At 43.3% G+C, this 9,353-nt stretch overlaps 1 pseudogene; it reads left to right on the top strand.

Annotated features, from left to right (window-relative positions):
* The first annotated feature begins 5,380 nt into the window (after positions 1 to 5,380).
* Positions 5,381 to 5,934, top strand: LOC143665983 (mitochondrial peptide methionine sulfoxide reductase pseudogene; annotated as a pseudogene).
* The last annotated feature ends 3,419 nt before the right edge of the window (positions 5,935 to 9,353 follow it).

Raw genomic sequence — 9,353 nt, 5'->3', positions numbered from 1 at the left:
AGAAGTTCCTAGAGCCCCCTGCTTCAACATTTCAGCACCCAGTCGCATTTTCAGCTGTCATGGGACACACACTTTAACATCTGAGCAGTCAGGAGCTGCAGAAAATTAAGCTTGTAACTTCCGTCCCTACCCAGTTGGACTGTATCTCAAAATCATAAATGAACAGAACCCTCCTGAGTCTCTCATTCTCCAAATTCTGCGCCTCCTGGCTTGGGTCTCGCAAAGAGCTGAGGGATTGCAGGTGACTCGCAGGATTTTGAAGAGGCTGATAAACAGAATGTGGTATCAAATTGGCACCAAACTTGCCAAATTTTAGATGAAGAATTGCCATGTGTCTGAAAACCTGTTTATTTCTGCATCAGATTTTGTTGACTGTATCTTAGGAGAGTTCTGTATTGTCAGAAGTTCAGGAAGAAGAGGGAAGAGAAGGTCTTAAACGGGCTGGTTTCCCCCTCATTACTTTATTGAGTTTTCTAAAAGAATTTTCTTTCCCATGAATTCAGTGGCAGAGTGGAGTTAGATGGCTGGCAGTGTTAAATGTCAAAGACGCTTCAGCCTGAGTGATTGGGAAAGGGTGTTTTAGGAGGATAGATGGAAGAACATCGTGTGGGAAGGAAAGGGTGCGCCAGACCTGAACTTGGAGGATTGCTTCTTTGGCCAAAGCAGCCCGGGTGTCTCCTGCAGGGGAAATTGCTCCCCAGGTTTCAGGAGCCTGGCACTGGGCTTCCCCACCCCGCAGCACCTGCTCTGGAAACAAGCCCGAGATCCAATTGTGGCGGAGAATCACTGAACACAGGCATGATGGCATCACGTGTCCCGAGGAAACAACAAAGCCTGGCGCTGGTTGAAAGGGAGAGAGCACCAAATGATCTCATCAGCATCAGCATCTTTATCATCCCCCTCAGAACTGCTTTCTGGATTTTATTTTATTTCCTGCGACGGTCATGTGCAGCCCTTATCTGAACAAGGACAGCTGCCCCTGGCCTGCGGGTTCTGGTTGGTGGCTGGCAGCTTATCTAAAACTCCAGATGGCTTCTATGCTTCGGAGAGCTAAATGTCTCTTTACTCTTTAAACAAAAAGCCCTCCGGAGTGGAAATGTTCATTTCTCTCATTTTCTGCAGGGTCTATGCCCTAGAAGCACTCCTTTCAATTTCTAAGGATTACCATATTGTTATCACTGTTTTGGCAATGAAATCTGAACAGCCACACAATATTTTGGGTGAACTATATGTAAGTGTGTTACACACTTAAAACCTGATAAATTAAAATCTCAACATGCAGGAAGGAAAGAATTACGGTACAATGACCTTCAATAGCAAATATTTCTCTTCTTCCTGAAAGGGTTCATGAAAGCCTTCCTTTACAAGGGGCTCCATTGTACTTTTCGGATAAGGAAGAGTATGCAGGGACTCTGATGTAAGGCAACCTGATTTTCAAGTTCTTCTTTGCCATGTTCCTTCCAGTGGGATCTGGGTGAGCCAAAAAATTGCTATGGGCCACTACCCCCTCATCGGTGGGCTGAGCCCACTGCAGAGAGCTGTGCAATGATGCCATAAGATAAAGGAGGGAAAAAAATAGCCCAAGGCCTAGTCAGAGTAAACATTCAGCAAATGTTAGCCATTGTTTTCATGTTTTAATCATTGATTCTCCACACCCCAGGTATATCTTATTACACAGAGTTCTATCTACGGTACCTTAATAGGTTTCCCATTTTGAATTGATTTCTGAATTTTAAAACCAATATATGTAAATATATGCAATATGAATAAAAGACTTTTTTATGCTGGCTGAATTAAAGGAAGAAAGTAGATGCTATAAGACATACAATCTGAGAGGGGGTCTCTTCTCCTCCTCCATTCAGCTCCTACCATGTGCTTGTGGAACACAGAAACCCCTTTGATTCCAGCATGTACAGGGAAAGTGATTTTGTGCCAGTATCACTGTCCTAGAAATGCCAGTACCTCCAGCAGCATATGCACTGGGCATTCTCAGGCCAACACATGAAAATGCCTTGATTTGCATTGGGTCTAAAATTGCACCATCGGCCAACAGGGCTTTCCCAGGCACAGAGGGCAGCAACTGCCACAGCTCTGCTCTGACAGCAAGTCTCCCTCCTGCACGGCCCACCTGCCTGCTTGTCTCGCCCACTCGAGACTGGCCTGGGCTTGCAGAAGTATGAAGAGGGCTGGGGGAGGGCAGGGAACATTTGGGATGGTGCACAATTAAAAGCTCTGGAATGTTCGGGTGTGGCCAGCAGTCGTAGGGCCTAAATATAAGTCAGTGAATAGTTTTGATAAAACTGTTTTGATAAAAATGTGATACATTTTTGTTGGGATTGTTCGAGGGAGAGGATCAAGGATGGAGTTGTGTTAAACCAAAAGTCATGAAGCCATGATGTAAGTGTGCATGTGACTGTGAGAAACTGAGGTTTGAGCTGGAGTGAGGAGGAAAGTACTGGCTTCTTCCTGGGTAGGCAGGCTGCCTGGCCAATTTCTGTGGAACCGTGAAATTGCAATTTCATTCCTCCATGTCATGCACCCCAGTGGGGCTGCAGTAAATTTGGGCAGAATGGACAGGAAAAGAATCTAGTTTTCCTTTTCATTTTGCCCTTCCCTCTTGTTCCTGATTCTAAATGCCTGCTCCCCTGAGGCTTCTTTTTTTTTTTAGTGGGGAGTGGGGTGGGGAGTGTGTGCATGGCCAGGGAATCGAACCTGGGTCTCCTCCATGGAATGCAAGCATTCTACCACTCAACCGTCCAATGCATTCTACCACTCAACCATCCAATGCATTCTACCACTCAGCCGTCCAATGCATTCTACCACTCAACCATCCAATGCATTCTACCACTCAGCCGTCCAATGCATTCTACCACTCAACCATCCAATGCATTCTACCACTCAGCCATCCAATGCATTCTACCACTCAGCCATCCAATGCATTCTACCACTCAACCGTCCAATGCATTCTACCACTCAACCGTCCAATGCATTCTACCACTCAGCCATCCAATGCATTCTACCACTCAACCGTCCAATGCATTCTACCACTCAACCATCCATGCAGCTTCCCCTCAGGCATCTATTAAATGTCCCATGGTGCTCAAACTCCTGCTTCAATTTGTAATGGATGTAGCGGCCACTAGCCAAGCCCTTCTCATCCTCAAAGAGAACTCCCTGCCTCCTTCCACCCACACATCTTGCTCACTTCCCTTAGATCAGGCAGGATGAGCTCTGAGCCTCTGGGCCAGACAGGCTGGTTCAAAGCCTGGCAATACCACTTCCTAGCTCTGTGGTCTTAGGCAAGTCCCTCCTGCTTCCCCATCTGTAAAATGGGGCTAAAATCCCCACCTCCTGGAATGTGGGATGGCTGAAACAAAATGGCATGCAGAGAGTGCCTGGAAGGTACTTGAAAAACGTCAGTTTCCTTCTCTGAACCATCCACCCTGTGGTGGAGTGCATTGCTGTTCAAATATTTTCTTTTTCTTTCTTTTATATTATTGACTCAATATAGTTCATTTGTACTATGTACTTATGGGGCTGCAAAAATGAGAAAAGGCAAAGTTTTAACAGAAATCAGGGCACGAGTGCACATAAAAAGAGCTGTGCACATAGTAGGTGTGCAACAAGCATTTGTTGGGTGAACATGTGGACGAAGAGGAGGTGGGAGGTTCTGTGCGGGTATGGAGGGAGCTGTTACTGCTCCCTCTGTCTGGGAAAGCGATTTCAGGCACAGGGCAGGTGGAATATCTTTTTACCATTAACTTTAAAATATATATGTTTACTGTGGTAGCTGACATATGTTCAGCACAAAACTTCCCATTTTAACCACTTTCACATATTACAATTCATGGTATTAATTATGTTCACAATATTGTGCTATCATCACCATCATCCATTACCAAATTTTTTTCATCACCCCAAAGAGAAGTCCTGTACCTATTAAGCAATAACGCCCTATCTTAGTTTGCCATGCCACCATGACAGATACCACACAATGGGCTGGGTTTACACCACAAGCATTTAATAGCTCACGGTTTGAAAATTATAAGTCTAATATTAAGGCATCAGGAGAACCATGCTTTCTCCCCAAAATCTGTAGTGCTCTGGTGGTGGCTTACCCCAATCCTTGGGGTTCCTTGGCTTGCATCTCTACCTCCAATCACGTGACAGTGATTGTGTCTGCTTTTCTGATTTCCACCGACTTTTGGCATCTGGCTCCCCTGATTGACTCTGTTCAAATTTCTTCTGCTTATGAAGGACTCCAGTAATAAGAAGTAAGTCTAAAGAGAATAAAAATGTATTTTCAAAGTCCCCTTAGGGGACTGGAGAGAAAGCAGGAGATATTAAGCTTCCCCTTCTAGAGAATTCCTGATATTCTTGCATGCAGTGGAGACAATTCAATTGGTTGAGCCCTTGATCTTGGGGCTCATCCCTATGAAGCTTATTCCTGCAAAGAAGAAGCTAAGCCTACTTAAAATTATGCCTAAGAGCCACCCCCAGAGGACCTCTTTTGTTGCTCAGATGTGGCCTCTCTCTCTAAGCCAACTTGGCAGGTGAACTCACTGCCCTCTCCCCTCTATGTGGGACATGACTCCCATGGGTGGAAATCTCCTGGCAATGTGGGACAAGACTCCTGGGGATGAGCTGGGACCCAACATCATGGGATTGAGAAAGACTTCTTGACCTAAAGGGGGAAGAGAGAAACAAAACAAAATAAAGTTTCAGTGGCTGAGAGATTTCCAACAGAGTTGAGAGGTTATCCCGGAGGTTATTCTTATGCATTATATAGATATCCCGTTTTAGTTTACGTTGTATTGGAGTGGCTGGAGAAATGTACCTGAAAGTGTTGAACTGTATTTCAATAGCCTTGACTGTTGAAGGCTAATGTATAACCATACAGCTTTTACAATGTGACTGTGAAAACCTGACACTCCCTTTATCCAGGGTATGGACAGATGAGTAAAAAAATAAGGACAAATGAATAAATGATGGGGCAAGGGGATAAACGGTAAAAATAATTGGGTAGATTGCAATACTAGTGGTCAATGAGAGAGAGGGGTAAGGGCTTTGAGATGTATGTGTTTTTTCTTTTATTCTATTTATTTTTCTGGAGTGATGCAAATGTTCTAAAAATGATCATTGCAAGGAATACACAGCTATGTGATGATATTGTGAGCCACTGACTGTATACTGTGGACAAACTGCATGTACATGAAGATATCTCAATATAAAATATATTTTAAAAAAAGAGCTAATTAAGGGCCACCCTGGCAGCAGCCCCAACCACACCTCCCTGGGCACTGACCATGGACTCCACAGCTGGTGGCTGTGTTCTCAGCCATGCCAGTCTGCCCACTACCCCTCACCGAGTGGCCGGCCCATGCTCTTGGCCACTAGGACTCTTAGTCAGCTCTACCACGACCTCTTTCCTGGCCTGAGGATGGGTGTTTCCACTTCTAAGATCCTCAGCCCTCAGCAAGCCTTACCCAACCTTAAAGAGTCGATACCAGTAGCGGTCAAACATCATGCCAATGGCGGCAGGACAGCTGAACCTTTCCCAGAGGGCACACAGATGGCTCTATTAGGAATGGGCTGTATCTGGGGAGCTGAAAGGAAAATCTGGATCCTGAAAGGAATGTGTTCAACTCAAGTTGGTTCTGCAGGAGGCTGAACTTCCAATCCTATTTTAAAGAAGTCTGTTGAGGAAGAACTGGCCATGTGGATATGATCTGAGCTGTGCACCAGCCAGAGCACATCAGCTTTGAGGAACTTCTCAAGGTCTTCCGGGAGAATCAGGATCTGACACAAGGCATGACGTGACAAGGCAATGACCGGGGCACTCAGCACTGCTCGGCCATCTGTCTGACCTCTGCCAAGGGAGGGGAGGCGATACTGAGAATCACAGAGGACTACCAGAAGAGAAACCAGAGTTAGCAGTATTCATCTGTACTTTTGGAAGCCAGAGTCCTGTGGTCTCAAAGAAAATAGTCTGTACCAGACCCTTTAGCAACATGGGGGATTAAACGCTGGACAGAACTCCACACTGTTCCCACACACATCCATCACACGGTCCAAAGTGAAAGACTAATATTAGGCTAACAATGAAAATGTGCTTATCACAGTAGTATTTGAAAATGCTTACACAAGACATTTCATGTGAATAGCACATTTTTAGTTCTTACAGCCCTTTCGTATTTTCATCTCAGTTGATTCTCTCAGCAGCCCAGTTAGATTGGCAGCACTCTCACATCTACTTTACAGCACTCTCACATGGCCAAGGTTCAGAAAGGCCATGGAAATTACCCAAAGTCACCCAGCTGGAAAGAGGTAGAGTCGGACTCCTCAATTAGGACATTTTCATGCCTTCCATTCCTCTCAATAATGAACTATGGTTTTTTCTTTCTAGTCTTTGCCCTAGCAAATTGTATCCATTTCTTTATAAATATTTCAGTCAGTGAGGCATTGAGAGGCACAAATTTGAGTTGACTTGTCCATTTTCTATCTGATATTGTAATGGCAATTTTCCTGAATTGAATTCAGCTTTCTTTCAATATTGTCCATACTTACTGATTGTAAAACAATGATCTGTAATTACACAATAAATTCAGTTAAAGAAGAAAAGTATTTAAAGCAATGCTGTTTCAGTTGGTCCACATCTTAACTAAAAACATTTTCAAAGGTCCTGTTTAATGGTGCTGATTAAGACCATGCGTTGTTGGGGTACACAGTTCAATCTACTGTGCACCCCGTTCCAACACCACCACTACCCACCCCTGGTAACCTCTATTCTATTTTCATCCCAATGAATTTGCCTATTCTAGACAACTCACATAAGTGGAATCATACAATGTTTTCCTTAGTTGTAATATTTTTCTTTTGTGTCTGGCTTATTTTACCCAACAGGATATCTTCAAGGTTCATCCATGTTTTAGCATCTGTCAGAACTTCATTCCTTTTTTGGCTGAATAATGTTTCATTTTATGTATACACCCCGTTTTATTTAGCCATTCATCTGTTGAAGACACTCAGGGAGCTTCCATCCTTTGGCAATTGTGAATAATGCTGCTATGTATATTGGTGCACAGATATCTGTCCAAGTCCGTTTTCAGTTCTTTTGAGTATATACCTAGAACTGGAATTGTCAGGTGTTTTAGTTTCCCATGCTGCTTAAGCAAATAACATGAAATGAGTCAGGTTAAACAATGAAAATTTATTCGTCAAGGTTTGAGGCTGGGGAAAAGTCCAAACCAAGGCATCTTAAAGCAATGCTTTCTCGCAAAAGACCGTGGCCTTCCAGGACTAGCTGTTTGTCACGTGGCAAGGCACATGGCAGCGTCTCCTCGTCTCTCCCTTCTCTTCCAGGTTCCATTGATGTTCAGTTTCTCGCCTCCTCTAGCTCTCTCTCTGTCTGAATTCACTCCACTTATAAAAGAGTCTAGTAAGAGGATTAACACCTATTGGGCTGAGCCACAACTCAACTGAAGTAGCCTCATAAAAATTTCCTACTTACAATGGATCCACAGGAATGGGTTAAATTTAAGAAGATGCTTTTCCAGGGTACATACAGCTTCAAACCACCACACCAGGCCATATGATCATTCTATGCTTACCTTTATGAGGAACTGCCAAACTGTTTTTCCACAGTGGCTACATGATTTTACATTCAGTGAGAAGGATTTTGACTGTTTGGGAGAGAGAGCTAAGTATTAACCTTCAAATCCACAACTTTCCTCTTTCTTCAAGATTTTTTCTCCTCCTTTCCTTTGTGCCCAGCCCAGGGAGATGAGTAGTGGCAATAACTTCTGGCAGGTGGAGGATAGTTCATTTGCAGACAAGAAATACATTTCAGAAAATCAGGACTGTACCCAGGACAGGTGATAATGAATAGTTGTTATTTTAATGAAACAATGGAAGGATTTTAACCGTGGTGGATAGGCTTGATTTGAGAGGAATATAAAGAACTGTTTAAAAGCTTAGACTTTGGCTTCTGATCGAGTGGGTTCCAGCTCTATTGCACGCTTGCTGTGTGGTCTCTTATTTAGCCTCTGTGAAACTTGGTTTTGTTCTTTCATGTTCAAATCACTAGTGATAAAAATTAAGATTAAGGTAGCAAATCAGACCCTCAGCATCTGTTTTGGGTAAGAAGTATACTGCTGATGTTCTTTGGAGTTACTGTATGCATTTCAAAGATCCAGTCTGCTCAATTAGGTCAGACTAAGTTGATACACTTGCCTCTTTTCCTCTGCTTCCCTGATTTTTTCTTCTGGATTTTTTCTGTTTTTGCTTCAAGTGAATTTGCACGTGTTCTATGCTGCATAGAAGTAGAAAAACCTTGTGCAGAGTGGATCAAGGGAATCACTGAGTGTCAGGACAATGATCAGCAGTCAACTTGGTGTCTGGGTGCTAGAAGTCTGAAAATTTGTAAAACCATTGGGAAACTTTTGTGAAAGATCTTTGAGAAAGTAAGCAATATAAAACCTTTAGGCAATGTCTAAATGATACTCTAGTTTAAAGCTATAGATCTTTAAAGCAAAGTGACATTTCTTGATTGCAAATCAAGGTGGCTTATAAAATAAAGGGAGTTTATTGATTAACTGGCAACTTGAAATCTTGAGATAATGATTACAGGTGAGGCTTGATCCAGCACACTTGAGCTTACAGATTTGTACATTAAGAAAAAAACGTAAGCAAATGCCTGTTTCTCATGTAATATTTTTCCCTGTTGGCAAATCACCATAATCAGGAAGGATTTTAGCACTTGCTGATTTTGCACCTTGGTTCTGATGTAGGTGTGACACTTGCTGACAAGTAACTCAAGGCCAGCAACAAATGAACAGAGGGTCTAAACAGAGAAACATTTTTGGTGTCTCCCTGGCCAGGCTGTTCTTTGAAGGTGCTGTTGGCTCCAGCAGAAATGGTTCTGCATTCTTTGGTTTCTGTTAATGCCTCCCCTGACCCCAACTGACTCTGTCCTTTTACTGATATTAATATTTTTTAAGTGTTTAGGTGAATCATGTGTACCTTAAAAGGAAAACCATGGATTTAAGCCTTGACATGAAAGAGGGAGCTTGGTCTACAGTGACAACGGAAGACTGTGCTGGAAGGAATCCTATGGAGCGAGCTACAGCAGCTTGGCAAGACTCAGCTTCCAGACTGCTGTAAGTCCTTCCTCCTTCACCTATTTGGTAACACTCTCAGGGTGTGCTAGATCAAATCATGGCTCTCAAGATCAGCAGTTTCTGTAACCTAATGGGAAGAAATGGAAGGTTTCTAACTGTCCAACTTTCAGTTAGAGCTTGGAGAAGATTTCAGCAATGGGATTGAAAGTAAGGAGACATTAACTAGAGCAAAGA

The sequence above is a fragment of the Tamandua tetradactyla genome, chromosome 22 (genome assembly GCF_023851605.1).
Source record: "Tamandua tetradactyla isolate mTamTet1 chromosome 22, mTamTet1.pri, whole genome shotgun sequence".
Taxonomy (NCBI): domain Eukaryota; kingdom Metazoa; phylum Chordata; class Mammalia; order Pilosa; family Myrmecophagidae; genus Tamandua; species Tamandua tetradactyla.
The sequence above is the reverse complement of the archived record's forward strand: the minus strand, read 5'-3'. Positions and strand labels throughout refer to the sequence as shown.